Raw genomic sequence first — 27,882 nt, 5'->3', positions numbered from 1 at the left:
GGAGATGGTTGACCCAAGATAGATGAAAGAATACGTGATTTCTTATTGAAACTGTACTCCTCGATCAGTTATCATGAGTATTTAAGAAAGAAAGGTTATCCCATCCCCCAATTTTATTCGTTAAAGAAACTGAGTCAATATTTTATTCGTCTGCAGCTTCTGTAACTGTATATATCAACATAATCAGCAACCAGATGTATAAAAAAAATTTTATTCTTTAACCGGTTTCAGTCACTTAGTGCCCTTCTACAGAATGATATAACCATCTTACTATTTGTATCAACAATAAGATGCACGCAGGATATTGCTGTGGTACATGTGGTTCACAGTGTCTCTACAAAAATGGTGTAAAGAAGCCAGGCAACAAGTGCATCGAAGTCACAATACGAAACAGCTTCAAACGTCTGACTACTTTAAAAATGAGTTAATGTGTTAAATATTTGACGTTAAGCATGTGAAACCTTTGTGGTTGAGGACGTAAAACCCTAAATATTATGGTTTTATTAGTATCTGATTATTCACTTATAGTCTGAAAAATAGTTTTTCTCACAAATAATGTGGCGTACAATGACATGATCGTGTAGGTACCCTCAGTGGTCTGTGTAGGTTCCGTCTGCAAAATGGGTACAGAATATAGTAGCAAAGAAATAACACATTAGAACGTCATGCTTGATGCTGCAGTTTTACTGCATTTACAAAGAATATTTAGTAAGCGATAAACTGTTTTATTTCATTATTTTGTTGGCCTATAAGCAAGAAAAAGTTTAAAAAGGTTCGTAATTAGGTTTAAAGTTTGTTGGAAGTCACTAAGCTTTCTTATTAGCAAGCTCATGATGAGTATAGTCTGTGTAATTTGAAGTCCGTTTTCAGAAAAGCTAGTTTTTCGCGCATGTCAGTGTTTGTGGCGTTATATCTTGTGAATTGTGGTTCGTACAGTGATATAATTTGCAGGTACATTCAATGGTATATATGGATATCGTCCGCAAAATGTGCTGTGGACAGAGTTGGTAGCAAAAAAATAATAAATTAAAACGCCATGGCTGAAGCCGAAGTTTGATTGAATGAATAGCGAAAATGTAATAAGTGATAAACGTTTTTCCTTTTATCGTCTTGTGAGGGGTGGCAACGAGAACATTTCAAAAAGGTTTGAAATTACGTGTAAAGTTTGTTGGAAGTCGCTAAATGCTCTGATTCTCAAATATTGGATGAATTAAGTCTGGGTTATTTGCTCGCCGTGAGGTATGGTGCTTCAAGACGTGTATACTGTTTGTAACTTTAGTGTTTTAATTACTGTGTTAAATTTTAAAGTAAAATAAATGTTTAAATTCGGCCAATAATCCTTTGAAATACCGAAAATCATATTTTTGTTGCCCCTTAAAGGCCTTAGATAGGTAGCCTGCAACTCTGTGGGTTGACCGTTTTCACCGTCTAGTAATAATAATGTTTTCTTAAGAAGTTGCACGGGACTTGAATGCGAACCTGGACGTCGGTTGTGACATTACAGCGCAGAATTTCACGTTGTGGAAAATTTACGAGTATGGACAACAAAATAGAGTACGTTGATTTTTTTTCTGCGGGGTATATGATGCGGAACGAGAGCCAATGAGTGGCTAGAATGGTTTCCATGTCACAGACGTGTGGGACGTACACCAAATAAGACTAACAGGCTACAGTACACGTACACAAAGAAAGACAGCATGAATATTTGGCGCACAGGGGAGCGACACGTAAAGGCTGAAAGACCTAAACGGGCAGAAGTTGGAAGAGAGGCGCCAAATAACCCGAGATGCCTAGTTACGAAGTATTACTATTATGTTAAGCGTCTAAGAATATGCAACAGCCCCTATGTATCGCCCTCGCTGAGACCTCAGAGACAAGTCTAGACCAATTATAGTGCGCTAAGAGGAAATTTAGAAGTCACCCTTGCGTCCCCTAACTTGATAAGAAACATTCGTGTGGGATAACCGTCCATGGACATGGATAAATAAACGAAAATAAAAGAAATAAAAACAGTAACCTGGTTTCGAACAAGGCGCATAAAAGTGAAAGGCGGCAAGCAAGCTCACTGTGCCACCATTTAGCCTTAGATTATCGCCCAGTAAAAGGCATCTAAATTACTTCGAAAACTTTGATCAACGTTTTCTCAAAAACGATCGTGTATATACGAAAAAGCCAGGACACGTGCTCGCTTATTTTGATTCCTCTTCCACTGAGCGAAGTTCCTGGGAAATCGGATTATGGCCCTTGTCGTGTGCTTTTTGTCGGCAACGAATACGTGTGATATGTAACAGACGCAACGAGCAAAAATTCTTTGCTTTGTACAGTGAAGCAGGCCATCTTGTATGTCATCCTCCTTAGAGTTCTTTTATGAATCTATATTGCTAACCGACTAACCCGATTCATTGTTCATGGGTTCACAACGCCAGTTACAGGTTCCCTATCGAACGGCTTCCAGGGGCAACAAAAATTTTATTTTCAGTAGTTCCTACAGCTATTGACGGAATTAAAAAACAATAAAATTCTATCATAATCTACTCATTATGAGCTATAATCTCATGTTAAAGCTTTAATACACCAAGACAAGTATTACAGTCGAAACTGTATGTGTACTGAGTCAGGGTTAACTCACGACATGAAAAATTACGTAGACTGTATTCATCCAGTATTTGCGAGTGAGAACACCGAGGCTTCCAACAAACTTTACACATAATTTCAACCCTTGCTAAACTTTTCGTCGCATACACTCATATGTGTAGTAATCAGACTTTTGAAGTTACTTTAAACAATCAGTGTGGGGTAATTACTGGTTAGATTAGATTGGATTAATATTTGTTCCACAGATCATGAATACGACACTTCGTAATGACGTGGGACGTGTCAGTTTAACAAAAAGTTTCTTTACATGCTATGATTCAAGTGTTTTTTAGTTGTGAGATTACTAACTTGTATCTAGGAATTCATCTGTTGAGTAGAAGGAGCTGTCATTCAGAGATTCTTTTAATTTGTTTTTAAATGTTGGTTGGCTATCTGTAAGACTTTCGATGCTATTTAGTAAGATATTTCGTGGCTGCATAATTCACCCCTTTCTGTACAAAAGTTAGATTTAACTCAACGTAGTGATCAGTCTTTCCCCTAGAGTTGAATTGCTATTGCTTTTGGGTTATTAATAACAAATTTTATAGGTAAATATATATATTTACACACACACACACACACACACACACACACACACACACACACACACACACACATATATATATATATATATATATATATATATATATATATATACTGTCAATATCCCTAGTTCCTTAAATAAATAAATGATAAATGTCTACAAGATGATCTTGCCTGCGCTCCAGCTATTATTCTGATTACACGTTTTTGTGCAATGAATACTTTTTTCCTCAATGACGAATTACCCAAAAATATGATGCCATACGAAAGCAGTGAATGAAAATAGGCATAGTAAGCTAATTTACTTATATGTTTATCTCCAAAATTTGCAATGACACTAATAGCATAAGTACCTGAACTCAGCATATCATCAATATGTTTCTTCCAATTCGATCTCTCTTCGCTGCATACACCCAAAAATTTGTATTTTTCTGCCTTAGCTACAGGCTACTGTTCAAACTCTACATTTATTAATGGTGTTGTGCCATTTACCTTATGAAACTGTATATATTGGAATTTATCGAAATTTGATAAGAATTCATTTGCAAAGAACCACTTAATTATTTTCTGAAAGATATTATTTAGAATTTGCTCAGCTAATTCTTGTTTGTTGAGAGTGATCACTATACTTGTATCACTTGTATCATCAGCAAAAAGAACTAGCTTCACATTTTCGTGAATACTGAGTGGCAAGTCATTGATATACACATTAAGAACAATAAGGGACCCAAGCGTGAACCTTGTGGGACTCCATTTCTGATACCTCCGCAGTACTGTACTAAACAGTATTATTCTGGACTATAGACTACGTATTATGGTACGTTTTCGGTAATAACCTTCTCACTCACATATAAGAAGAAACATTGCCGAATACAGTTGTGGTGGCAGATAAAACTGTTTAAGCCAAGAGTGTTACTCGGGTGGACTGGGAGTTCTGTAATCGACTTATTTGGACCCTGAGGCGGTGACGACTGCAGGGACTTTCACGGAGTCCGCCGTCGCAGAGGCGTGGCCCGTGATTCCAGGCCACGACACTTCATTTCAATAACGAGCACGTTCGCTTGCGGTGAGAGCACCGCTGGGGTTCTCACACACGCACACGGTGACTAAGAGTACATGAGAAAGTTGTTAGTCAGGCTATACCACTGCAGTAATAACCACAAAGACGGAAAAAAGCATAGGCTTGTACCAGCATTACTACTTCAAAAACCAAGGTAATCATCTTCACGCCTCACAAATCAGCTAGGATGCAGATTAGCTAGGTGATCCAAGATGCTTCTTGTGGCCTGAGTTTCTGACTTTCTATTTGATAAAGATTGTCAGGTCTACGTCGCAGAGCTTCAGGGGACCCATCGGGAGTGAGTAGTCTCTGCTACATTTCGGAGCAATCCGTATCGACATACTTCCGTTTTATTCATTGTTGTTGTTACTCATTGTTGTTACTGTGGTCTTTGTTTCGAAGATTGGTTGGAAGCAGCTCTCCAAGGTTGGTTGGTTGGTTGGTTGGTTGGTTTGGGGGAGGGCACCAAACAGCGGCGTCATCGGTCCCATCGTGTCAGGGAAGTATGGGGAAGGAAGTCGGCCATGCTCTTCAAAGGAAAATCTTGGCATTTGCCTGAAGCGATTTAGGGAAATCAAAGGAATCCTAAGTCAGGATGGCTGGACGCGGGATTGAACCATTGTCCTCACGAATGCGAGTCCAATGTACTAACTACTGCGGCACCTCACTCAGTAGCGTCCGCAGCTCGTGGTGTATTGACTAGCATTGCTACTTCTGAGTCACGGTGTCTCCGGTTCGATTCCCGTCAGAGTTGGAGATTTTCTGTACCCGGGGATTGGGCGTTTGTGGTTTCCTCATCATTGCATCATCATTCATGAAAGTGACTAGATTGGACTGTGTACAGGTTGGGAAATTGTACGGGCGCTGATGACCGCGCATCATCATCATCACTCGGTAGCTCTCCAAGCCATTGTATCCTCTGGAAGAAGCTTTATTACATAAATACTGCAACCTACATCTACATGAACCTCGCTGCCACACTGATGGCTTCGTCTTCCTCTACAAACGATCTCTCCCACTCTTCTATCGATTACCACACTGACGATTCCTTGATGCCTCAGTAGGTCTCCTACCAACCGAAATTTTCTTTTAGTAAAGTGGCGTCATTCATTTTTTTTCTTCCCATTACGATTCACAACTTCATTAACTATCCTATTTACCCATGGAAACATCAGTGTTCTCCTGTAACTACACGTTTCAAAATCTTCTGTTCTCCTCTTATCTATCAGGTCAGTCGTAAAATTTTCGAGACTGGATTAACAAAAAATAGAAGAAAGTTAAAATGGTTGTTTTAATGCTGCAGGTGTCCTGCATAGTCTCCTCCTACTTGACAGCAATGCGCACAATGTTGATACAACCGTGTGAAACTGTGAGGAAAGCCCTTCTTTGGGACGTTGTTCAATCTGCGCGTCACTCATCTCCTCCGGTCTGCAGTTTGTCGTTTTCTGATAGGTTCGTATTGGCAACATCAAATCTTGTGTTTTGCATTTGTCAAGTCGTAGCAGACGTCCATACGTCTTTGTTTTTCGTTCGAGAGACAAGATGTCCAGGACAAACTCTGCACACACTTTTCTGTTCTTCAAAACATTCTGAAGAATCCCAACCCCTCTCCACAATTCCCTCCAACCTCTCCCCCCATACACGTTTCCCTACACTGCCAAACTGACGACGCCTTGATGCCTCAGGAAGTGTCCAGACAATTGATCTCTTCTTTTAGTCAGTTTGTGCCATACATTTCCTTTTTCCCCAATTCGATTCAGTATCTCCTTTTTACTTAACCGATCGACCCGTCTAATCTTCAGCATTCTTCTGTAGTGCCACATTTCAAAAGCTTCTAATCTCTTCTTATCTAGTTTATTCACCACATTTCACATCTGTACAAGGCTGTTCTCGAAACAAATACCATCAGGAAAGATTCCTGTAAGTCTATCTCAATATTATTGGAGGAATGACGTGCACGCCGTCTGTAAATTATATTCTATATGTTAACATTTCCGAAGTGGGTATGAGGAAGATGGGTATGTACATATACACCGTGAAACAGAATTAAAGGATCACTTGTTGGAAATCTCGTGATTCCCACTCGTTGTTACGCTTAAGTTTGCAATTCTCTGAAAGGTGCGCACAACCTTCCTCTGTAATGTCGAAAAAGCATTGCGCCCTGCGACATCACCCTCGGGATCGACGGCGCTACAAACAGCAAAGTGCTGACACATGCGAGAAAAAAAACGCCACAGCTCAAAATTTCATGTGACGTGTAAGGGAGGTTAATGATATCACTTTTTCACCAAATTTCGCCACAGTTCTGGCCAGCGCTACCGTGGACGTGTCGCAGGATGGAAAGGTTGTCACAGCCCCTCTTCCCCACATTTCAACATTTCTGTCGGCGCCTCTGCGATGGAGGTTGGAACTGCGACGCTCAGCGTTGACATCTCGCGGTTTTCTTATGAGTGGCCGACGAAACATTCCAGACACACCGCTGCTCATAATCGGAATGAAAAGGCCTTAGGTGGTGGGATAAAGGAGCTCAATGAAACCACCCATTTCTCTCGGGCGTTGACTCCCACGCACTTCGCGGTCGGAAACGACAGTTAGCAGTGCGAGGAGCAGCAGGCAAACGTTCTCAATAACTTTTGACCATGCTGATATCCTCGGACGTTCCAACCCTTCTCTAAGGAAATTTTGGGTCTGCAGCTCCATTAAATGTGATCTGACCACTTCGGAGCGCAGTGCGACCGCAGTTTTTGTTCCCGGTATAGGTTGGAACTGCTAGAGGCCGTTCGACGAAATTTGAACGTGATCTGAAGCTTATGCTCTTTCATTCCTCCTACACTCATGCTCATAAATTAAGGATAATTGCAGAATATTGTGCCGCACAACGTGGCACTACACAAAACTGCCGCAAATAGCAAATGCACATAGGGAACACACACGACACAGACCTGTAAGTCCACGGTATTGGTGATAAGTTGAGAAAACCGTCTCGAAACACATGTGCTACAAAACGCCACTGTTTCCTGCGCATGTAACCCAACATCAATGTGGGATATGATCACCATGCACACGTACACAGGCCGCACAACGGGTTGGCATACTTTGGATCAGGTGGTCGAGCAGCTGCTGTGGTACAGCCTCCCATTCTTGCATCAGTGCCTGTCGGAGCTCCTCAAGTGTCGTAGGGGTTTGAAGACGTGCAGCGATACGTCGACCAAGAGCATCCCAGACGTGCTCGATGGGGTTTAGGTCTGGAGAACAGGCTGGCCACTCCATTCGCCTGATATCTTCTGTTTCAAGGTACTCCTTCACGATGGCAGCTCGGTGGGGCCGTGCGTTATTATCCATCACGAGGAAGGTGGAACCCACTTCACCCCTGAAAAGGCGGACATACTGGTGCATAATGACGCCCCGATACACCTGACCTGTTACAATTCCTATGTCAAAGATATGCAGGGGTGTCCGTGCACCAATCATAATCCCACCCTACACCATCAAACCATGACCTCAATACAGGTCCCTTTCGAGGACATTGAGGGGTTGGTATCTGGTTCCTGGTGCACGCCAGATGAAAACCCGGCGAGAATCACTGTTCAGATTGTACCTGGACTCGTCCGTGAACATAACCTGGGACCACTGTTCCAATGATCATGTACTGTGTTCTTGACACCAGGCTTTAAGGGCTCTCCTGTGACCAAGGGTCAGTGGAATGAACTTGCAGGTCTCCGAGCGAATAAACCATGTCTGTTCAGTCGTCTGTAGACTGTGTGTCTGGAGACAATTGTTACAGTGGCTGCGGTAAGGTCCCGAGCAAGGCTACCTGTAGTACTCCGTTGCCGTCTGCGGGCACTGATGGTGAGATATCGGTCCTATTGTGATGTTGTACACTGTGGACGTCCCGTACTGTAGCGCCTGGACACGTTGCCTGTTGCTGGAATCGTTGCCATAATCTTGAGATCACACTTTGTGGCACACGGAGGGCCCGTGCTACGACCTGCTGTGTTTGACCAGCTTCCAGTCGCCCTAGTATTCTACCCCTCATAATGTCATCAATATGTGTTCTTTGAGCCATTTTGAACACACAGTCACCATTAGCACGTCTGAAAACGTCTGCACACTTACTCGCTGCACCGTACTCTGACATGCACCAACACACCTCTGCGTATGTGGACTGCTGCCAGCGCCACCGTGCAACGACCGCAGGTCAAATGCACCGCATGATCATACCCCGAGGTGACTTAAACCCACAAACCTCCCACCAGAGCGTTGTTTCACCATGTATCAGCCTTATCCTTAATTTATGAGCATGAGTGTATTTCGGGACCTCCTGTGACCTGACGATGGCGGTGGTGTGGCATTGACACTTAAGTGAATAAAATAACAAAGGGTGCTTCTAAGACACACAGTCCACCCCACCAGTTCGGCAAAACCCTCTGTGCCACCAAACTACCTTTGCTGAGTACCTTAAAATGTACTTTTCCAGACAGAACCTGTGGCGAGAGTCCAAGGCACCTGCAGTCAGGCTAGGCTGCTGCTCTTTCACCGCTACATTGCTGCTTTTGTGCTTGATAGTAGGCCGCCCGGAATTGGAGAGTGTCAAAGGGGTTGCCGGTCTGCAAACGCCTAGGGCCTGGTCACTGTTTCTGTCTCCACAGGTATATTTCTAAAATTCTCAACCCCCAAGATGGGCGGGTGTAACCGAGCGTTTTGTCGAACTGGGAGGTCTCAGAGGGACTCCTTGCCATTTTATTCACTTAGGTGTCAATGTTCCACCCTTGGCTCTCGATGATCATGCCACAGGAGGGCACGAAATATGAGGTATGAAAGAGGATAAGTACCATTTGCTGCTTCAGATCGCGTTCAAGTTTCGTCGAATGGCTTTGAACTGCGTCTAGTAGTTCCAACCTACACACGAGAGCCGAAATTACGATCACACTGCGCGCCAAACAGGTGAGCTCACGGTTGATAACGATGCAAACCCACCTTGTCCTTAGAGAAGGATCTAAACGTCTGAGGGCGTCCGCAGTATCAAAGGTTGTCAAAAAAATCTTCTTGTTGCTCATCGCACCCCGAATTGCCGTTTTCGACGGGAATCAGTGCCAGAAGGGAAGAGTTGGTTTCATTGATGTTCTTCATCCCACCCTATGTGGCCTTTTCATACCGCTTCTGAACGGCGGTGTTGTAGGTTTGATCATCACGCGAGTGTTACGGAAATGCTTCAGGAACTCGGGTGGGAGTCTATAGAGGAAAGGAGACGTTCTTTTCGTGAATCGCTACTGAGGAAATTTAGAGAACCAGCATTTGAGGCTGACTGCAGTACAATTTTACTGCCGCCAACTTACATTTCGCGGAAAGACCACAAAGATAAGATAAGAGAGATTAGGCCTCATACAGAGGCATATAGGCAGTCATTTTTCCCTCGTTCTGTTTGGGAGTGGAACAGGGAGAGAAGATGCTAGTTGTGGTACGAGGTACCCTCCGCCACGCACGGTATGGTGGATTGCGGAGTATGTATGTAGATGGTGGTGGTGGTGGTTAGTGTTTAACGTCCCGTCGACGACGAGGTCATTAGAGACGGAGCGCAAGCTCGGGTTAGGGAAGGATTGGGAAGGAAATCGGCCGTGCCCTTTCAAAGGAACCATCCCGGCATTTGCCTGAAACGATTTAGGGAAATCACGGAAAACCTAAATCAGGATGGCCGGAGACGGGATTGAACCGTCGTCCTCCCGAATGCGAGTCCAGTGTGCTAACCACTGCGCCACCTCGCTCGGTGTGTTTGTATGTAGATGTAGATGTCTGCAATGTTTTCCTCGGATTTCGATGATCTAACACGCCAGGTTGACAGAATTTGACACGATATCCCTCAAGAGGGCATCCAACAACTCTGTCACTCAATGCCAAGCCGAATAACTGCTTCCATAAGGTTCACAGGTGGACCAACGCATTATTGACTTCCTGTATTTGTGACGCTTTTTCTCTTCAATAAATCATCCAATTTTTCTCAAATTCTAATGATTTGTTTGTTTGTACACGTACATCACATCTGCCGATTTCCATCCCATTTGGATAATTTCTTCGTGGTGCGTCTTTTTTTTTGTCTTCGATTGAACCTGACCAAGGGCTCCACAGAGGCTGGGACGATACCAACCGCCTGTCGGTATGTCACGGAATTGAAGCAGCGTGGTATGATGTACACGTATATCTCATCCGAGCTCAGTTCTACTAGATGCCCAATAGAGTTAGAGCCATTTTTGCCACAGATGGCAGCTCTGTACACCAAACTTTTCACCCAGTATATCCCCAAAACACTTCCATGAAGTGGACAAAGATATGGAAACGCCAAAACCGCCATGTCTAATACGGTGTAGGTAACCCGTTGGCTTTAAAAGCAGCTTCTAGTCGTCTCGCTATGGACAAATACAGGTCCTCAATGGGTTTCAAGGAATCTTATACCGTTCTTCCTGCAAAATGGTGGAAACTTCAGGTAGTAGACCACGACGGCTCAATAAGATTGAAATCTGGTGAGACTAGTGGCCAGGGGAAATGTGACAATTCATCCTGGCGCTCGCGAAACCAGTTCTGGACGATGCGAGCTGTGTGTTCGCCCTGTCGCCTTGGAACGCAGCACCAATGTTGGGGAACAAACTTTGTACCATGTGGTCACATAATAATTGGTAGTAATGCTACCTTGCAGAGTAACCAATGGGTTCCATGGAGTACCACAGTATGACTGCCGAAATCATCGCCGAACTCCCGCCATGTTTCACTCTTCGAACGTAAACTCGGCCAGAAGTTGGAAACAGTGTGCAACAAGAAATATCCGATCAAATGACTTTCTCTCTGGTTTCGGCACCAGGTTCTCTCCTGTTACGGGCACTTGCATCATTGATGAGAGCTTTTGTAATTCCATCTCGCCCTGCAAATCCTTTCGTTTTGTTTCGGCGCTGACAAGGTTCGCGAGTGTGTCATTCAGTTATGCAGTAACCTCTTGAGGTGTCGTCCTCTTATTTTTCGTCATAGTCATCTTCAGTATCCATTAGTCACCATCACTCAACACACTTTCGTCCGCGTTGTAGCTTTGCACATGATGTTTTCCCGCTTTCCCTGTCTGCGGTACAGATCTTCGATGCGGTGCCTCTTGAAACCCCATACATTCCAGCTACCTTGGCCACGGGAGCACCCACTCTACCACCACCAACAGTTTGACGACGTTCGAATGCAGTTAGCTCCGACATAATGCACTGACAACTTCACAGAACACTGTTTTGAAAACGACTGACACTTGCAACGTACTCAGGACATTACACAGGCGCCGTTCGTGGTCAAAGACAGCAGCTCAACCTGCAGGCTTGCCCAGACTCTGCTTTTGTCTGGGTGTTTCCACATTTTCTTGCAACCTCTGCACAAATGTAATTAGTCTACTGCTGTGCTGTATACAGGGTGATTTTTTTCCATTGTGTGCAAACTCTAGGGATTGATCAATGAGAGGATATGGAACAAAAAAGATCTAATGAACTTAGGTCGGGTAATTCATGGTTTCCACGCTAGAAACCATTTACTCAATCATACATTGTTATCTTGCAGCCACAGTTACAGTACGTGATGAAAATGGTTTTATTGTGCCTCAAGGCAATCGTGTACGCGCCGTAGCATGTTCTGTCTCACACGTTCACATCGTCCAGGCTACATCCGAACAGTGTCAAAGGCAGCATGAATACCCTGCTCCAGTGTCTCCACATCTGAAATGGTCTCTGCATACACGATACTTCTGAGATGGCCCCACAACCAGAAATCGCACAGGTTGAGATTATGTGAACGGGCTGGTCCCATCGTCCGATCCATCGATCACGGAAGACACAGTTAAGATACGTCAGGACGTTAACAGCGAAGTGGGCTGGAACACCATCATCTAGAGCCACATAACCCTCCCAATCGTCAATGGCACTTCTTGCAGCAGGGGAGGCAAAGTCACCCGCAAGAAACGCCTTTAGTTCCGGGCTGGAAGGAAGACTAGTACCAAAATACGATCGCCAATTATCCTGGCCCACACATTCCGGCTCCACCTGTGCTGATGATTCGCTGTCACCATACCATGGGTGTTCTGCATACTGTTCCACAGGCGACTGTTATGAAAGTTGAAGGTACTACTCTGCATAAAGGTGGGCTCATCTGTGAATAGGGTGGATAACACAAATCCAGGAATTGTGGTTGCCTGGTGAAGAAACCAGTAACAAAACTGTTCCCGGTGTGGAAAGTCTGTCGCTAGTAAGCCCTGCACACACCGTACGTGATAAAGCGTCTTCAGGCCACGAGTGGCCTACCGGGAGCATCCGACCGCCGTGTCATCCTCAGGGGAGGATGCGGGTAGGAGGGGCGTGGGGTCAGCACACCGCTCTCCCAGTCGTTATGATGGTATTCTTGACCGAAGCCGCTACTATTCGGTCGAGTAGCTCCTCAATTGGCATCATGAGGCTGAGTGCACCCCGAAAAATGGCAACAGCGCATGGCGTCCTGGATGGTCACCCATCCAAGAGCCGACCACGTCCAACAGCGCTTTACTTCGGTGATCTCACGGGAACCGGTGTATCCACTGCGGCACGGCCGTTGCCCTCCGCAGGTGATAAGGATGATAACAATTGTCATGGAGGATGTTCCACACGGACGTCGACTTACCCTGAACTGGCGATCCAAATGTCTGGTACTGACACGGCGGTCGCCGTCCACAGTGTTAATCATATTTTTCTCCAAGTCTGGTGTCCAAACATTTCGGGTACGTCCTTCATGATTTCCTGCTTCCTGCAACGACCCTATCTCCGACAAACGGAGAAACACTTTTGCAGTCAATGAATGCTGTGGTTGGTGTCGGCGGGGATAGGTCTCGTGACACAACCTTGCTGCCCGCCGCCCTTTGCCATTTGCATTTCCGTAAGTAAACACCAAGTCGGCAAGCTCTCGATTCGAATACGGATCCATTGCGTACAACTTTGTATCACATCCACTACAAGGTGAGACAGCAAGACAAGTGAATCGTGTTGTGACCATAGAAAATTTTAATTTTTATTCTTGATTTTGTGACCATAATAAGAGTCCAGGCTCCATAGGCAAACAGCCAGCCGACATTAAAAAATAGTCCACCAGGACGTAGGGACAAGATAAGCGGCGGAGGCTACCAAGTATGGCTTGTTGATCAGATATCTTAGTGTTTGATTTCCTGCCAGAGGCCATGCGGTTCTAGGCGCTACAGTCTGGAAGCGAGCGACCGCTACGGTAGCAGGTTCGAATCCTGCCTCGGGCATGGATGTGTGTGATGTCCTTAGGTTAGTTAGGTTTAAGTAGTTCTAAGTTCTAGGCGACTGATGACCTCAGAAGTTAAGTCGCATAGTGCCCAGAGCCCTTTGAACCATTTTGAACCTGCCAGAGGAAGCAGCATGAATCAAACTTGCGCAATGGAAGACGCAAACATCTGGGTGATAATACAGCAAGAGAGAGAGTCACGTGCGGAAAAGACTCGTGTGGAACCATATTAAGTTGTGTGAAGCTAGAAACGAAAGTGTCGTGTGGAACCGAAGGCATTCTTGCGCAAGCCGGCCAATTAGAAACGAGAGTTTCGTGTGGACCATAGGCATTCTTGTGCAATCCGATCACTTAAAAATGAAAGAGTTGTGTGAAACAAATTAAATCGTGTGCACCCAAGTACGTGAGAAACGAAATAAAAGGCCAGGCAGCGGAATAGCTAGAAGCAGAGATTCAGATGCAGATTCAGAGCCAGTGCCGGCAGTTCGGAGATTCCGCAGCGTGACGCCAGCGGGGCCGAGTAGGCCCATAGCAGCCGATACAGCGGATAAAGACTCCAACTACGAGAAGACGGTGATAGACTCTGGTGGACACTCAGGTACTGTAGGTGAAGTAGGATTTTTAGAGTTTCGTGGAATAGTGTTGAACAAAGGCTGTCAGTCTTTGTCTCAGTTACTTAGAGAGATTTCAGTGCTAACCAAGAACAACTGATTGCTTTGTACTTGTTTCTTATATGTACTGGCAATTAGCTTTGAAGTAGCAAGTCCGAATAAATAGACTGAATCTTACTAAGGGGTTTATGGTCCAACACCTCACATAAGTATATGTGAGAATAAACTTGATAGAAACTAACCAATCTTTTCTGCCTATCGCAATTCTGTTGAAACGGTACAGTAGTTTCCGCTCTATAAGCAGCAGGTTTCGCTGCTTGCTCGCACCGGGAAATAGAAACAGAGGCGGCTCCGCAGACAATTTTATTACACGACGCGGCCGGCCGCGGGTGCAACAGAACCCATGTGGACGGGTGGAAAGAAATGTGTCAGGCTTCATAATACGTATTTATATGTGTCGTGTATTATGCATTTCTTGTACGTGGATGTCAATCTGCACATGAACTTTCCTAATCCTCCTAACACCCTTCCGTAAAGCGTGGCCAAATCTTTGTTGGGAAGTAGTTCTGTAGTATAGTAGTGACAACCTTACTCCTGGGTAGGGGATCAGAGAGACAGCACAGGCAGGTAAAAGTCAAAGACTTTCCAGTGTCACAAGATTTGGGGTGGAGAGCTGGTCACGGCCAAGTGGTTTTATCACCCCCTCCACCGGGGCCCAGGAAGACCGCCGGTTGCCCGCCATATTCTAGGAGTGTTACAGGAGACGGGTAAGTGAGCAGGCGTGCCCTCAGTGCGTCTGTCTCAATGTTCACGCATGGAAGAGAGGTATTTTAATGCTTTTACTAATTCTTTTATTTCCAGCTTCGGATTGTGTAAGGAAATCAACGATCTCGTTAATTTAGGAAATTTGCCCCCCTGTGTTAATGTATCTGGTTCCCAGTTTGCCTGTTATCCTCCTCACGTAGTGGATGTCCTATGTAAAATATTGGGAGGCTTCCGTGGTATACATTTGGCTAACGCAATTCCGTCTTGTCCGTAGAAATGTGCATGCAGATTAGTATATAATATACCCGAGCTATAAGTTGTAAAATTGGAATATCTGTAAACTGAAACAATTGCTGCTATCGCTGTAATGTCGAGAGATAATGTTCAAAATAAATAGGTAATCAACTGTCATCAATCTTTAACATACCTTAAAAATCACAAAGAAGTCAAGTTAAAGGAATTCATTTTAAAATAAAAGATATAGAATGCAGGGACCCACACATCAGCGTGTCAGCCCTCCAGCCCCTTGCCTAGTATCGTACAGAAAGGACACGCTCTCTAGGTAGCGCTCTCAAGCTCCTCTCCCCAGTTATTCGTTGCGCAGTTTTGATTCAGGGCTTGATCGCATCAACTTTCATCTGGCGTCGCTAGGCAAGGAGGTATGGCGGTAAACTTTCACTGTAACCTATTTTCAGGAAACTTATTTGCTTCAAACCAAGGAGATTCTCTCCCTCTCATCTCCGATATAAAGGTTGACAGCAATTTATAATGAACCCATTGTCGTTAACGTCCCGATTGCGCTACGCAGTTCGCACTTACTTCATTCTGGTATAGCGAGGCCCTGTGCCGGGACGCGACAATCGGACACAACATTACGAATTACTATGGCAGAAGAGGGCGCTAGGACATGACGTATGAGGAATAGTACCATCCCCTAGGAGGTAACCATGCATACTGTGACTGTGGCTGCATGGTGCAGCCCCTATTAGACCGTAGTCTCTTCAACAATGTATGATTGAATAAATGGACTCTGGCATGGAAACCATGCGTTTCCGGGCATAAGCTCTTTAGACCTTTTTTGTTCCTTATCCTCTCATCAATCAATACGTGTTGTACACGGTGAAAAAAATTACCCTGTATACACAATAAGTAAAATTACATTAATTGGTAGCTTTGCAGAATATGCAGTTTTAGTGGCCAGCAGGGTACGTTGAGAATGAGTCCAGTGTGCTAGCTCGCTACCGTGAGGCAGAAAAGTTGAGCGGCGCCCGCCGCAGCCCGGTAACAGGAGTCGCAGGGAAAGCTTGTCGGCTGCAGCCGCGGCTGGGTTTCCGTTGTCGGGCGGGGCCGCTGGAGACCCAGACGGCGGATCAGGTCTGGTGGGTCGGGTTGTCCGCCAAGGTCGCTCCGCCTCAAGGATGCCGACTCGGCGCCCAGCGCCCGGCATGTCAACGACTCGCCACGCCGCCTGCGTCACGCCGCTCGGGGCCCGTCACCTGCTGCAACAGGCGTGGCGTAACGTACGGCCGATCGAGCGGGAGGCGACGGCTTCTGTAACACGTATCATACTACCAAACAGAGAGTAACATGCAATTTTGTCATATGATGACATGATGGAGACCGTGGCTGTTGTTCGAAGACAAATGTTGATGGTGTTAGGACAGCAACCAGCCACAAATTTACTTTCAGTTCCGTTATTCAAAGGGTACCGTTACCGGTTTCGAATCCTTGTGATTCATCCTCTGACGGTTGACACGCTTTCTTTATGACATGTGGTGTGTTTTTTTTTACAGATTAATTGTCCTAAAATATAAATAATACATAATTATGAACACGCCACACACAGATGGTTGCGTTACAGATTTTCGTTGCATGTGACTTACGTGAAACGTCGGTTTGGAGCGTTTGTTTCCATAACATTCGTCCAACTGATGTAAATGCATTCCCACTGCATTCTTATTGTTCCACACGTAAATTGTTCTCACTGAACACTTTAGATTTGTCACTGAGAAGATTTCTGCCACGCTTACAAACATACGAGTATCACAGATGCTATGATATATCGTAACATTTGACGATGATGTCCTATGTTTGGAAAGGATCATATATTCATTTACGCAACTGTAATGCCTTTTACACTAGTACAAAGACATTGAATTTTTGAGTTGATATTGTTAAATTAATTATAAAGTTTATATATATATATATATATATATATATATATATATATATATAGGGTGTTTCAAAAATGACCGGTATATTTGAAACGGCAATAAAAACTAAACGAGCAGCGATAGAAATACTCCGTTTGTTGCGATATGCTTGGGACAACAGTACATTTTCAGGCGGACAAACTTTCGAAATTACAGTAGTTACAATTTTCAACAACAGATGGCGCTGCAAGTGATGTGAAAGATACAGAAGACAACGCAGTCTGTGGGTGCGCCATTCTGTACGTTGTCTTTCTGCTGTAAGCGTGTGCTGTTCACAACGTGCAAGTGTGCTGTAGACAACATGGTTTATTCCTTAGAATAGAGGATTTTTCTGGTGTTGGAATTCCACCGCCTAGAACACAGTGTTGTTGCAACAAGTCGAAGTTTTCAATGGAGGTTTAACGTAACCAACGGACCGAAAAGCGATACAATAAAGGATCTGTTTGAAAAATTTCAACGGACTGGGAACGTGACGGATGAACGTGCTGGAAAGGTAGGGCGACCGCGTACGGCAACCACAGAGGGCAACGCACAGCTAGTGCAGCAGGTGATCCAACAGCGGCCTCGGGTTTCCGTTCGCCGTGTTGCAGCTGCGGTCCAAATGACGCCAACGTCCACGTATCGTCTCATGCACCAGAGTTTACACCTCTATCCGTACAAAATTCAAACGCGGCAACCCCTCAGCGCCGCTACCATTGCTGCACGAGAGACATTCGCTAACGATATAGTGCACAGGATTGATGACGGCGATATGCATGTGGGCAGCATTTGGTTTACTGACGAAGCTTATTTTTACCTGGACGGCTTTGTCAATAAACAGAACTGGCGCATATGGGGAACCGAAAAGCCCCATGTTGCAGTCCCATCGTCCCTGCATCCTCAAAAAGTACTGGTCTGGGCCGCCATTTCTTCCAAAGGAATCATTGGCCCATTTTTCAGATCCGAAACGATTACTGCATCACGCTATCTGGACATTCTTCGTGAATTTGTGGCGGTACAAACACCTGCGAACACCTCGTGGTTTATGCAAGATGGTGCCCGGCCACATCGCACGGCTGACGTCTTTAATTTCCTGAATGAATATGTCGATGATCGTGTGATTGCTTTGGGCTATCCGAAACATACAGGAGGCGGGGTGGATTGGCCTCCCTATTCGCCAGACATGAACCCCTGTGACTTCTTTCTGTGGGGACACTTGAAAGACCAGGTGTGCCGCCAGAATCCAGAAACAATTGAACAGCTGAAGCAGTACATCTCATCTGCATGTGAAGCCATTCCGCCAGACACGTTGTCAAAGGTTTCGGATAATTTCATTCAGAGATTACGCCATATTATTGCTACGCATGGTGGATATGTGTAAAATATCGTACTATAGAGTTTCCCAGACCGCAGCGCCATCTGTTGTTGAAAATTGTAACTACTGTAATTTCGAAAGTTTGTCTGCCTGAAAATGCACTGTTGTCCCAAGCATATTGCAACAAACGGTGCATTTCTGTCGCTGCTCGTTTAGTTTTTATTGCCGTTTCAAATATACCGGTCATTTTTGAAACACCCTGTGTGTGTGTGTATATATATATATATATATATATATATATATATATATATATATATATATATATATATTGTTTGTTAAGGATATAGTCTGGGGTGCTGTTTTTGTGTGTGTGTGTTTCTAATTCTTCTGATATATTCATAGTGGCTCCTTTTTTTGCTAGATGCAATTTTTTTTTGAGGACAACTTAAAAATTTTGCATCTAGCAGAAAAAGGAGCCACTATGAATATATTAGAAAAATTAGAAATACACACACAAAAAAACGGCACCCCAGACTATATCCTTAACGAACAAACAGAGTTAGCTAACACCCCTTTCCTGAAAATTTCCAAAAATTACTTTCCAGCCTCCAAAGAAAATAATAGTAGTACATCTATCTGCAGATCAAGTAGCAAATTTATATGTTACTATAATTCTCATGATGCTAAATGTAATTAAATAATACACTATTTTACCTGTACAGTTATACATATATATATATATATATATATATATATATATATATATATATATATAATTTAACAATATCAACTCAAAAATTCAATGTCTTTTTACTAGTGTAAAAGGCATTACAGTTGCGTAAGTGAATATATGATCCTTTCCAAACATAGGATATCATCGTCAAATGTTACAATGTACCATAGCATCTGTGATACACATATGTTTGTAAGCTGTTTGTATGTATCAAAACATGTGGTGCGTGGTAGAAATCTTCTCAGTGACAAGTCTAAAGTGTTCAGTGAGAACACTTTACGTGTGCAACAATTAGAATGCAGTGGGAATGCATTTACATCTGTTGGACGAATGTTATGGATATTAACACTCCAAACCGACGTTTCACGCAAGTCACGTGCAGCGAAAATCTGTAACGGAACCATCTTTGTGTGGCGTGTTCATAATTATGTATTACTTATATTGTAGGACAATTAATATGTAAAAAAACACACCACATGTCATAAAGAAAGCGTGTAAACCGTCTGAGGATGAATCACAACGATTCGAAACCGGTAACTGTATCATTTGAATGAAGGAACTCAAAGTAAAAGAGAGTAACATGTTCAGCTGAGTATTTCAGACTATGTTGCGAGCAGAGAAAATGTCCCAGGTTTGCGGAGAAACAGTGAAGGAAGTCCCACAGGGGTCCACTCCTGTTCCTTATACGGGGTGTTTCAGAAGTGATGGTCAGTATTCAGGGACATGACAAGAATGATTATTTGAAACAAAAAAGTCAAGTAAACATGGGCTGTAAAACGCATACCTTAAGAGCTATGAGCAATTCTTGATCTTCTGCTGCAAGCTATTTGCTGGATCAAACCAAGGAAAAACTCTTCAATAAACATGTGCTCTAAAATGCATACCTTAAAAGTTATGAGCATTTGTTCATTAGAAGAGTTGTGTTTCAAAGTAGCGAAGATGAACAAGTGCTCATAGCTCTTAAGATTTGCGCTTTAGAGCACATGTTTAGTGGACTTTTTTTTGGTTTGTACTACCGCTTCCCAAAAATATGGAAAGCAAAGAGTTTGCTGTAGAACAGATTTGTTGCACAGCATCGAAGATCAAGTATTGCTCATACCTCCTAGGGTTGCGTTTTATAGCCCTTGTTTACTCGACTTTTTTGTTTAGAATGATCATTCCTGTCATATATGTGACTGTAGGCTTTCCTGGCCTATGCTAGTGATGCAGATTTCTCGTGTCTCCAGACGGACTGGAGACCTGAGAAACCTTCATCATTCCTGTCATACACCTGAATATTGACCATCAGTTCTCAAATATCCTGTATATGTGAATGACTTTCCACTTAACATTCATCAGGCAAAATTGGCACTTTTTTGCATACTGTAGTGGTGTTACAACAAATCTCCTTAGAGAGAAAGTAACACAATAAATTGTTACTGATGTTTTTCTGAGATTAGTAAGCGATTTTCTGAAAATGAACTTATCGTTAATTCTGTGAAAACAGGCTGTATTCAATTCAGTACAACAAACAGTAATACCAAAAGCTGATGTTGCACATGAACAGGAGTCGGTAAACAGAGTAGAATGTTCCAAAACTTGGTGAAAACTCGGACCAGAAGACACATATTACTAAACTACTCAAACGGTTACATTCAGCTACTATATTTCCACTGAGTAATCTGTTATAGAAGCGCCGCGCGGGATTAGCCTAGCGGTCTGAGGCTGCAGTCATGGACTGTGCGGCTGGCCCCGGCGGAGGTTCGAGTCCTCCATTGGGCATGGGTGTGTGTGTTTGTCCTTAGGATAATTTACGTTAAGTAGTGTGTAATCTTAGGGACTGATGACCTTAGCAGTTAAGTCCCATAAGATTTTACACACACTTATCGAAGAATTTTTTTGTATTATTAAACACTTAGAAAGTCCTGAGTGCCCAAGGGTAAGCAGAGATATTAATATGTGGTGTTCACCCATCCTGTATGTACCTCTTAAAGGAACTAGGCATTTTAATTTCACTTTAACTGTATATATATATAAAGGCACACTGGCCTAAATGTAACGTTAAGGAACATTCTTTTCAGTCCTACTCATGGAACTAAAATTTTGGTTTTACACACTGTTTTTAAATAAAAATTCGTCTAGCAACGGAAGGAACTGTCCCCAGAAACGATTCTTGGTTAGATTTAAAAAATTCCTTTAACACCTCTCAAGCATAATATGTTATTGGTCAAATGATCAGTTTCTTTTTGTTCATTCTGAACTCCCTTCTGAGCCACTGGCAGGTCATTTTGTCATTTTCTCATCTAGCGTTGTATGTGTATACATCACTGTTCTTCCCAAATTATAATAGAAAACTTTTGACGAATTTCCATATATATATATATGTGTGTGTGTGTGTGCGTGTGTGTGTGTGTGTGTGTGTCATGTTATTCTAGGTGGAAAGAATGCAGAGCTTTTCAGGAACACTTTCTGAATATTTTGGTATAATGAACAGGTGGTCTCTCTCTCTCTGGTGGCTCGTTATAGACTATGAGTCGTTTTTTTTATATATACCAGTGACTTCTGCTTCCTTGAAAATAACTTCATAAAAGTAAAGGTCTTTTCCAGTTTTGAACACTTCACAAAAATAAAGGCCTTTTCAAGTTTTGAACACGTCCAGTTCCTAAAAGAGTGCAGAACACGTTGTTTAAACTTCCTGTGTAGTAAATATTCACTATGTGATCAAAAGTATCCGGAAATCCCCAGAAATATACCTTTTTCATATTAGGTGCATTGTGCTGCCAGGTACTCCATATCAGCGACCTCAGTAATCATTAGACATCGTGAGAGAGCAGAATGGGGCGCTCCGCGGAACTCGCGGACTTCGAACGTGGTCAGGTGATTGGGTGTCACTTGTGACATACGTCTGTACGCAAGATTTTCACTCTCCTAAACATCCCTAGGTCCACTGTTTCCGAAGTGATAGTGAAGTGGAAACGTGAAGGGACACTTACAGCACAAAATCGTACAGACCGACCTCGTCTGTTGACTGACAGACCGCCGACAGTTGAAGAGGGTCGTACTGTGTAATAGGCAGACATCTATCCAGACCATCACACAGGAATTCCAAACTGCATCAGGATCCACTAAGTACGATTACAGTTAGGCGGGAGGTGAGAAAACTTGGATTTCATGGTCGAGCGGCTGCTCATAAGCCACATATCACGCCGGGAAATGCCAAATGACACCTCGCTTGGTGTAAAGAGCGTAAACTTTAGTCGATTGAACAATGGAAAAACGTTGTGTGGAGTGACGAATCACGGTACGCAATGTGGCGATCAGATGGCAGGGTGTGGGTACGCCGCATTCCCGGTGAACGTCATCTTCCTGCGTGTGTAGTGCTAACAGTAAAATTCGGAGGCGGTGGTGTTATGGTGTGGTTGTGTTTTCCATGGAGGGGGCTTGCACCCCTTGTTGTTTTGCGTGGAATTATCACAGCACAGGCCTACATTGATGTTTTAAGCACCTTCTTTCTTCCCACTGTTGAAGAACAAATCGGAGATGGCGATTGCATCTTTCAACACGATTGAGCAACTGTTCAAATTGCACGGCTTGTGGCGGAGTGGTTACACGACAATAACATTCCTGTAGTGGACTGTCCTGCACAAAGTCCTGACCTGAATCCTATAGAACATCCTTGGAATGTTTTGGAACGTCGACTTCGTGCCACCGACATCGATACCTCTTCGCATTGCAGCACTCCGTGAGGAATGGGTTGTCATTCCCCAAGAAACACTCCACCATCTGATTGAACGTATGCCTGCGAGAGTGGAAGCTGTCATCAAGGCTAAGGGTGGGCCAACACCATGCTGAATTCCAGAATTACCGATGGAGGGCGCCACGAACTTGTAAGTAATTTTCAGCCAGGTGTCCTGATACTTTTAAGCACTTAGTGTACATCTGTGTCAGTGCCTAAATGATCAAAACGCGAATTCGAAAAAGTACAGTGTGTTGATCCACGTAGAAGATACAGGTTACTTATATACATATTTCTTTAGCCAACAAGCCACCTTACGTGCGTGGTCTAGGGTGCTTTTGTTGCCACTGGGTGTCCCCCCCCCTTTCTAGTTCCATTGGCAAATGTCGCGTGGGAAGAATGCTTGTCAGTAAACATCCGTATCAGCTCCAATTTCTCGGATTTTCTCGTTATGGTCGCGAGACATATGTGGGAAGAAATATGTTTTCCGTGCTCTTGTAGAATTTTAATATTAAACGTCTCCGTGATGCACAGCGCCCCTGTTGGAGCGTCAGCCACTGGAGTTTGTTGATTGTCTCCATGATATTCCTGCCGCGATCAAACGATCCTATTAGGAATCGCACGGCTCTTTGTGAATTTCTTCTGTTATTCCAATGGAGTCCCAGAGCGATAAGCAACACCAAGAATCGGTCGAACAAGTGTTTTGCAAGCCACTTCTTAGTGAAAGAATTACATTTCCTGAAAATTCTTCCTTGTTACGAGGGGATACCCAAACAAAAAAGAAAAACAAAAAAAAAGAAAAACGGCGTAACAATGCCGTGGGTGGAGCTTGCGTAAGTAAGCATTTCTGCTACTAGATGTGTGTAGCGCATCTTATGGCCAGTTATATGCCGCCTGTGTTGTCGACGCGGTTTGTTCTGTTCGTCTTCAGCGACTATTTGCTAGCGCTGTTTTGTTCAAATGGTTCAAATGGCTCTGAGCACTATGGGACTTAACATCTGTGGTCATCAGTCCCCTAGAACTTAGAACTACTTAAACCTAACTAACCTAAGGACATCACGCACATCCATGCCCGAGGCAGGATTCGAACCTGCGACCGTAGCAGTCCCGCGGTTCCGGACTGAGCGCCTATAACCGCTAGACCACCGCGGCCGGCGCTGTTTTGTTCTTGTTTCGTTTTTTATGATGGCAAGTTTAAGTGAACAACGTGAAGCTGTGAAATTTTGTTTTCTGCTAGGTAAAAATGCTGCTGAACCTGTCTCAATGTTGAAAACAGCTTACCAAGACGACGTTATGGGAAAAACTAGAGTGTTCGGGTGGTTTACTCGATTTAAAAACGGCGACATGTCGATTGATAACAAACCTCGTTATGGACGTCCATCAGCTGCCCGAATCGACGAAAATATTAAAAAATTCGAGAGATCATGCTCACAGGCCGTCGACAGACAATTGATCAGCTGTGAAAGAAGTTTTAAGAACATTGTGCAATAGCGTTCGTCAAAAGGGACCCGATTTCTGGCAGACAGAAGACTGGTTCTTCCACCACGACAGCGCACCTGCACAAACAGCCACCTTTGTTTCACAGCTTTTGGCTAAAAGTGGTACGGCACCGCTGCCCTATGCACCTTACTCGCCTGACCTGGCTCCGTTCAACTTGTTCTTATTTTCACGCATGAAAAGGGGCATGAAAGGACACAGATTTAACGACTTTGAAGAAGTCAAGGAAAAAACCGAGGGAGGTGCTGTCAGCCGCTTCTAAAGACGACTACAAAAAATGTTTCGAACAGTGGAAGCACCGGTGAGACAAATGCATTAGTTGTAATGGAGAACATTCTGAAGGGGATAAGGTTATTTTGTACACAATTTGAAAAGATATAGTTTTAAAACAATACTTTTTTTGGGGGGGGGGGGGGAGTATCCCCTTGTAAATTCAGACTGGTATATGCTTTTCGTACTATTTGTTTTGAGATATAAGTCCCCTTAAGGCCGTTCCAGATGGTTTGTCCTAGGTATTTTACGATGGTTACTGTTGCTAGTTTTTTGTCACCAGTAGTGGATTTCTTCTTCTATGTTTGCGCTATATTTTACACTTACTTACTTTCAGGTTCAACTTTCTGTTGCTGTACTAATCAGTGATCCTTTGTGTAGATCTTCCTACAGATCGCCGCAGTCATCTGGCGTTGCTACTTCTTATAGGCAACTGCTTCATATGCGAAAAGCCTCACAGCGCTCTGACATTATTCAGTAGATCATTTATACACAGTTTGTAAAAAAAAAAACTACTTGTATAAAAGTTTAGAATGTTTAGAGTGGCTAAGAAGAAACACTCTTTTTATATGACGTATCACAAGTGCACCGTTTTCCCATTCGGAGTACAGGAAGGTTTTCACGCTAATGATGCTCAGTACATTATTCAAACTGCCCTGTGATGAATATTGTTTTAGAAATTTTGCCTGAAATGTCATCAATTTACATTAATACGCAACTAGCACCTGTATCGTAATGATTGCCTAATACGACTACCTGACAAAGCCGTATCTTCTACCTGTCACACTCGGTGGAGGAAATAAGCGTATCTTCCTCCGTGAAGTACTACCGCAAACCCAGAGTGAAATTTTCACACTACAACGGAGTGTGCACTGATATGATACTTTCTGTATAATTAAAACTGTTTGCCGGACGCACAGTTTTAATCTACCAGGAAGTTCCATGTCAGCACACTCTGCGCTGCAGAGTCAAAATTTCGTCTGGAAACTATCGTTGTTTTCCGTTAAGAGCAACAACGTATTGAGTTCTATTGCAAGCAAGTCTTAAATCCAGTAACATCAACTTGGAAGTAATTGTATTTCTGTAAACAGATGCTGGCACTAGCTGGCTCGACCAGAACAAAGGAACGGTGTTGGCAGTCAGTCACTTGCCCGCTGCGTCTTATCTCATACAAAACAAGAATGGTGGGACAGAGGTGGTTAGATGCTACCCATAGCCTGATCGCAGAATGTTGACAGTTAGTTATAAAGTGTGGCGGGGACAAAGAGGCAGGTGCGTAAAAATGCCGCAGCTGGCACAGCGCAGGAAGGGCAGCCGACGGCTGGAACGCGGCCTTATAGGGCAGCGGCGAAGGGACGCGGGTGGCTCGCTGCCTCAAGTCACGACTACGACCGCTGGGAGCTGCCGGCTGTGCGGAAACGGCTGCGTTCCACTTAGCAGGAAAGTCGACACCGCCGGCGGGCTACCAGAGAAACGCCGTCGACTCGTTCTAACAGCGGTGGGCAGGAAAAAGTGCCAGGCCGGTCATACACACCACAGAGTTCATCTACATCTACACTCCGCAAGCCACCCAACGGTGTGTGGCGGAGGGCACTTTACGTGCCACTGTCATTACCTCCCTTTCCTGTTCCAGTCGCGTATGGTTCGCTGGAAGGAGGACTGCCGGAAAGCCTCCGTGCGCGCTCGAATCTCTCTAATTTTACTTTCGTGACCTCCTCGGGAGGTATAAGTAGGGGGAAGCAATATATTCGATACCTCATCCAGAAACGCACCCTGTCGAAACCTGGACAGCAAGCTACACCGCGATGCAGAGCGCCTCTCTTGCAGAGTCTGCCGCTTGAGTTTGCTAAACATCTCCGTAAAGCTATCACGCTTACCAAATAACCCTGTGACGAAACACGCCGCTCTTCTTTGGATCTTCTCTATCTCTTCTGTCAACCCGACCTGGTACTGATCCCACACTGATGAGCAATACTCAAGTATAGGTAGAACGAGTGTTTTGTAAGCCACCTCTTTTGTTGGTGGACTACATTTTCTAATGGATCTCAACCTGGCACCCGCCTTACCTACAATTAATTTTATATGATCATTCCACTTTAAATCGTTCCGTACGCATACTCCCAGATATTTTACAGAAGTAACTGCTTTCAGTGTTTGTTCCGCTATCGTATAATCATACAATAACGGATACTTCTTTCTATGTACTCGCAGTACATTACATTTGTCTTTGTTAAGGGTCAGTTGCCACTCCCTGCACCAAGTGCCTATCCGCTGCAGATCTTCCTGCATTTCGCTGCAGTTTTCTAATGCTGCAACTTCTATGTATACTACAGCATCATCCGCGAAAAGCCGCATGGAACTTCCGACTTTATCTTAGGTCATTTATATGTAGTTCATATAGTTCATTTATATATAGTTCATTTATATATAGTTCATTTATATATAGTTCATTTATATATATAGTTCATTTATATATATAGTTCATTTATATATAGTTCATTTATATATAGTTCATTAATATATAGTTCATATAGTTTCAGAAGTGTAGACCTACTGGAGAAGGCGCGTCCTCGCCTTACGCGGAACAGCGAATCGCGACGAACACTGAAATACAGGGCTCAAAATAAATACTGCATATTGCTTTATTGTCAATGCTGGACATACTACGAAACAAAACTGTACAAATCATCCTCGTAGTTCTTGTCGCGCCAATTCAGGGTAAAACTGTGAGCTTGCGACGATTTCCTCTGTCGTCTTCGTCAGGAGCAACTGACTGGCATAACTGTTACTGTGGTGGTCTTACGTAGCCCACGGACAGCTTCTGATTGGCCTGTAATTACGTAATGCTATCGCAGATGGTGTTAAAAGTCTGTGCTGGTGGCGCCACCGCTCCCGTCGTATCGTAGATGCTGTGACTAATATCTCTGACTTTACTTTTCTCTGCGTGGCAAGCTCGCTTCCGTGCTAATCTTTGCGGTCCATGGAAGCGAGCTCTCGCTGCAGTGAAGAGCCAGAGATATTCGGCGCAGCGTCTACGCTACGACAGGAGCAATGGCGCCACCAGCGCAAACTTTGACACCATCTGCGACAGCATTACGTAATTATCGGCCAATCAAAGTTGTCTGCGGGCTATACACTGAGGTGGCAAAAGTAATGACTTAGCGCTATGCACATATACAGACGGCGGTAGTATCGCATACACAAGGTTTATGCGCAATTCCTGTAAATTACGGACCGGTGACTTCTGGATGCGGAGTTT

The 27,882-nt window shown here is 44.0% G+C and overlaps 1 protein-coding gene and 1 pseudogene across 1 annotated transcript in view; one reads left to right on the top strand and one right to left on the bottom strand.

The window, feature by feature from the left end:
- The window catches only part of LOC124789943 (homeodomain-only protein-like), a 355,379-nt gene that overhangs the window by 237,812 nt on the left and 89,685 nt on the right, over nucleotides 1-27,882 (top strand). The gene's annotated exons all lie outside the window — the stretch shown is intronic.
- Nucleotides 12,723-12,840, bottom strand: LOC124790720 (annotated as a pseudogene).

The sequence above is a fragment of the Schistocerca piceifrons genome, chromosome 3 (assembly GCF_021461385.2).
Source record: "Schistocerca piceifrons isolate TAMUIC-IGC-003096 chromosome 3, iqSchPice1.1, whole genome shotgun sequence".
Classification (NCBI taxonomy): domain Eukaryota; kingdom Metazoa; phylum Arthropoda; class Insecta; order Orthoptera; family Acrididae; genus Schistocerca; species Schistocerca piceifrons.
Note: the sequence above shows the minus strand (reverse complement) of the source record. Positions and strands in the feature narration are given on the sequence as shown.